We start from the raw sequence: 6,000 nt of genomic DNA on the forward strand, positions 1-6,000 counted from the left end.
TTCACCGTGTGGGATGTACATACCTACGGAAATGATTTCTAGGATTCACCGTGTGGGATGTACATACCTACGGAAATGATTGGGTTTCGATGCCTCGCCCGATCGCACACGGCCCCAGCCTGGGTCCCAGGAGGACCTATTCCCGACGATTTCTGGGTCGTGTGGGATGGACACCCTATCGCACACACTCACTTGGCAACGGTTCCAAATGCCGTCGCGGAAAGGGGTTAAAAACCGTTTGTTTAGGACCGACGCGCAGCAGTGATCGTTCTTGGATTCATCATGATAGTAGTGTTATGCTATCCTCAGAGTATTTTGATATGACGATAATATGCTTTGGATTATTTGTTGGGTAGAGCTATGACTTGGATTACAGTTTGGTAGATGATATCGGAGTATCAGTTATCACTGTTATACTTTGGGGATAAATTTCGTCATTAAGTTGGCCAGGTGCCACCGAACCAGGCTTTTCCAGTGCAACCACATTTTCCTTTTATGGGAAAGGCCCTAATTCGATCTATTGACATGTCTCTCACCGGTGCCTCCTACGAGGGAAGGTTATGGGCGTGCGGTACCCTGGCCCGGTAAGCATACATAACCTTGTGTGCCCTTAGTTGTTGTTAGGTGCCTTTTTGTCCATGTTTGGGACCTTTTTTTGCCACGACGGTGGCCGCTGATGCCTTTGCTAGGCACGAGGCCACCCATGACTTATCCCAGAGGGGAGTTGGTCAGAGTGGCTGGGAGAGTGTCATGGCAGTAGATCGGTTTTGTCGGAACGCCGTTGGTCCACCCGAATGGGAGTGCAAGGCCATGGGTTCTGTGGTGTGGGTAAAGTGTGCTACCTCTACAGAGAGTGTGTGTGTGTGTGTGTGTGTGTGTGTGTGAAATCTATCGATAGCCTTCTCCTCGGTCATGGGCACAAGTTCGTACTAGGTCACACCGTTAGATCAACACGCACATGACGTAATGACTTATAGGTGATTTATATGATGATATATTGTGAGCAGTAACAGTTTGGCAGGATGATGATGATGATGTTGGGATGATCTCTAGGATGGTCATTCAGTTGTGATATGGTCACGAGGTGAGCATGTGGATGATTTGATCATGAGATGATCAGGTGGATCACGAGGTGATCAAGATGGTATATTGCTTGGCCGGATAGCCAAGACTGAGATGGTTATTGAGATCTAAGATGGTGGTTTATCAGTATTGCAGTAGTTTCATATCATGCTTAGTAGTTGCTTTCATATCATAGTAGTTGTTAATTAATTAACCTGTTTAATGTTATGTTGTTTTCTTGCCTTGATGCTTTTGGTTGTTGTGAGCTTGCAAGAACATTCAATGTACTGACCTGGCATGTCATGCCAGATTGCAGATGATGCCATGATTGATTGATTGCTTGTCGAGGTTTCCGTGCGTGTGAGCTAGATCATGTCCCAGCCAGAGTCCCTACGGAGTGGTGTTCACCACCTTCGCCGTTGTTCCGCTGCTAGAAGTATTCCGCTGCTATGAGTTGTTCTGCTGCTAGAATAGAGCAAGTGTAGTATCACAGGTGTAGTGTCGCCGTGCTGATGTGATTCGTTGTAACATCAGACCCGTGTATGTATTATCCTTTGTAATAAGAGTTGATTTGTTCTATGTCAAGCAGTGCCGTATTCCAGAGACTTCTTCTTGATCTCTGGGCTGGAATACGGAGCGTTCCGGATTCTCTGAGCCGGGGTGCCACAGTTTTGCTTGGAGCGTCTTGTATGATATGAGTCTTTGCTTGTTTTTGCTTTTTGTTTTAAGTCTTGATTCCTTGCTGGACACACCTATTTGAGAGAGCCAAAATTATGCCATGACTTGTTAGAATTGCTCTATATACTTAATTTTTATGAGCTATGGAATTGCTCTAGTGCTTCACTTATATCTTTTTGAGCATGGTGTGCTTTAGTATTTTTGAAGAAATGCTCTCTTGCTTCACTTAGATTTATTTGAGAGTTAGTAAAAAAATTCAAGAAATTCTCTTTTGCTTCACTTAAATTAATTTGAGAGAAAGATATATTATGCTCGTGATCTTCACTTATATTTGTTTGAGCTTATCAAAAGCAACACATGAAAATTAGTTCCAAAGTGATAGATATCCAAGAAGGATATAATAAAAACTTTCATGAAGATCATTGGAAAAAATAAACTTGATTCCTTGTAATAGTTTTGAGATATGATGATGTGATATGTGAGTCATGTTGATGAGTAATTATGCTTTAGTAAGAATATAGGTGTTAAGGTTTGTTATTCCCTATGCAAGCACGAAAGTCAATAGTTATGCAATGAAATTAAATCCTACTTGTGGTGCATTATTCAATGTTAATTATACTCAATGCTCGCTTATGAGATTATTCGTTTCTTGGTTGGTCGCTTCTCAATCTTTTGCTAGCCTTCACTTTGTACTAAGTATGATCACTACTTGTGCATCAAAAATCCTTTAAACCAGTTTTGCCACATGAGTCCACTATACCTACCTATATATATGTGGTATTATTTTGCCGTTCTAAGCAAATTTGTATGTGCCATCTCTAATTTGCAAAATAAATTTCTCTTTTGTGTGCTCGTACCGCTCGCTAGGCGGTGAGGGGTGGCCAATATTTTCCATGCTAGATGTGTTATTCTCACGATGAGTGTTTATTCACTTGTCATTGCACGAGAGTAAGGCAAAGGTATTAGGGATGCCCAGTCCCGAAATGAAAAATGAATTAACTTTATGTCGTCAAATAATAAATTCCTTGGGAAAGTGTTGGTACGGAGGGCACCCGTGGATACGGTTAGCCATGGAAAGTGAAAGTATGGTTGAAAAAGGAATGAACTTTATTTTCTGTTTGGGAACCGCCTATGATATATCTAGCATGGAAAGTGTTGGGAGCTCTAAGTCATTTTCGTTGGTGGGAAAAGTATGCCTCTCAAAATGTTTTTATCTCTCAATTTTCGCTTTGAGCTCTGGCACCTTTACAAATCCCTACGTCCCTCCGCGAAGGGCCGTTCTTTTACTTTATGATTTTTTTTATTGAGTCTCCATCTTCTCTTATAAAGCACCAACTAGGGGGCACTATGATCGTACTTGAGCATTGGGTGTAGCTAATATGCGAGTGTGTTTCATGAATGGATCAATGATTGAGCATGATGGGCTAGGGATGACTTATTTTAGCCTTGATATTTTGAAAGACATGGTTGCTTGTTGATATGCTTGAGTATTTAAGTCTCATGTCAAAACTAGACTATTGCTTTGAACCATATAAAAGTCCAAATGTCCATGCTACAAAGAAAAGAATATGAGATGACATGTTAGGCAGCATTCCACATCAAAAATTCTGTTTTTATCATTTACCTACTCGAGGACGCGCAGGAATTAAGCTTGGCGATGCTGATACGTCTCAACGTATCTATAATTTTTTATTGTTCCATGTTGTTATATTATCATTCTTGGATGTTTTATAATCATTTTATAGTAATTTTATATCATTTTTTGGTACTAACCTATTGACTTAGTGGCAAGTGCCAGTTGCTGTTTTTTGCATGTTTTTTACATTGCGGGAAATCAATACCAAACGGAGTCCAAACGCAGCGAAACTTTTTGTGGATTTTTTTTGGAACAAAAGACATCCAGTGGGCCAAAGAAGCACCTGGGGGCTACTCCAAGGGGAGCACAACCCACCAGGGCGCGCCTGGAGGCCCAGGCGCGCCCTGGTGGGTTGTGCCCACCTCGGGTGCCCCCCAGACCGCCTCTTTACTCTATAAATACCCCAATATTCCAGAAAACCTAGGGGAGTCGACGAAAATCAATTCCAGCCGTCGCAAGTTCCAGAACCACCAGATCCAATCTAGACACCATCATGGAGGGGTTCATCATGTCCATTGGTGCCTCTCCGATGATGCGTGAGTAGTCTTTTGTAGACCTTCGGGTCCGTAGTTAGTAGCTAGATGGCTTCCTCTCTCTCATTTGATTCTCAATACAATGGTCTCTTGGAGATCCATATGATGTAACTCTTTTTGCGGTGTGTTTGTTGGGATCGGATGAACTTTGAGTTTATGATCAGATCTATCTTTTTATCCATGAAAGTTATTTGAGTCTTCTTTGATATCTTATATGCATGATTACTTATAGCCTCGTATTTCTTCTTCGATATTTGGGTTTTGTTTTGCCAACTTGATCTATTTATCTTGCAATGGGAAGAGGTGCTTTCTGATGGGTTCGATCTTACGGTGCTTGATCCCAGTGACAAAAGGGGAACCGACACGTATGTATCGTTGCTATTAAGGATAACAAGATGGGGTCTATTTCTACATAAATAGATCTTATCTACATCATGTCATCGTTCTTATTGCATTACTCTGTTTCTCCATGAACTTAATACACTAGATGCATGCTGGATAGTGGTCGATGTGTGGAGTAATAGTAGTAGATGCAGGCAGGAGTCGGTCTACTAATCTTGGACATGAGGCCTATATAATGATCATTGCCTGGATATCGTCATGATTATTTGAAATTCTATCAATTGCCCAACAGTAATTTGTTTACCCACCTTTTGCTATTTTTCTCGAGAGAAGCCACTAGTGAAATCTACGGCCCCCGGGTCTCTTCTTTAATATATTTGCCTTTGCGATCTATTTTATTTGCCTTTATTTTCAGATCTATTGAACCAAAAATACAAAAATACCTTGCTGCACTTTATTTTATTTAGCATTCGATCTATCAACTTATTACAACTCTCTCACGTCCGCTTGCCAATTTCTGACACCGTTACCCGAAAGGGATTGACAACCCCTTTAACACGTCAGGTTGCGAGTATTTGTTATCTGTGTGCAGGTGCCGTTCACGTAGTGTTGCATGATTCTCCTACTGGTTCGATAACCTTGATCTCATCACTGAGGGAAATACAATCCGTCGTTGTGTTGCATCCTCCCTTCCTCTTTGGGGAAATACCGACGTAGTCTAGCAGACATCACCCTGCTTGTAGCAGTAGCTCACCCCGACACCTTGACCAAATGCCCCGCCGCCGATGAGCTCCGCCAACGCGGCCACGGCTGTCATTGGCCTTGCCCGAGCCCAGCACCGGGCTCTCAGTGCTCCCACTAGCACATGCGCACGCGCCTCCTAGCGCCCCGTAGCCCCACCTCGTCGACCAGTCGAACGCCTCCGCCGCTAACCTCGTCGTCGTCCTTGTTCCCGGTGACCATTTGGTCCAGCCCCGATGCCTTTCCCTTGCGTATGAGCCCAAGAACCCAACGAGCTCCTCCGCGGGCTTTGCCGTGCCCAGCTTTGTCGGTTCCATCGATGCCCGAAGTCCAGCGTCCACTGCAGTGCTCGCCGCCGTCACCTCCGTCCACCTCGGGCCTTGCAACCACTCCAGTTGGACGCGGCGTAGTCTTCCCGATCGAACGCGCAAAGTCGCGCGGGAAACGGATGCCTGTAGGTGAATCTCGACGATCCCCTGGCCACTCCGCCACGGTTTTGGCTCACCGGAGCTGCTCCGGTCGCCCGGCTCTGACGTGGCCGCCACGCGGCCTCCCCTGTGACGACGACGGTGGGCCCAGTGGGTCCTATTGGCTGGGTTGACTTGGTCAACCCCGCTGACTGGGCGCCCAGGGCCATTAACACGTGGTCCCCCCTATAACTTAATTAACTCGCTAATTTAATTAATAAATTAACTAAGGTAACACTAACGTGTGGGCCCTGCTAACTAATTAGCTTAATTGGTTAACTTAACGTCTGTTAAATTAACTGAGTCACTCACAGACGGGACCCTGCTGTCAGGGTTGACCTGAGTCAGCTGGGTTAACTGTTAACGTCACCGTAACATCATGTTGATGCAATAATTCCTTTTGTGAATTAATTTAAATGATAGTAATTCCAGAATATTGTTAAAACTTTGAAAAATAATATAAAATAAACCGTATATCGGATGAAAATAATTTATATATGAAAGTTGCTCAGAAAAATGTGACGAATCCGGATATGCCCTC

The sequence above is a fragment of the Triticum aestivum genome, chromosome 5D, assembly GCF_018294505.1.
Source record: "Triticum aestivum cultivar Chinese Spring chromosome 5D, IWGSC CS RefSeq v2.1, whole genome shotgun sequence".
NCBI lineage: Eukaryota > Viridiplantae > Streptophyta > Magnoliopsida > Poales > Poaceae > Triticum > Triticum aestivum.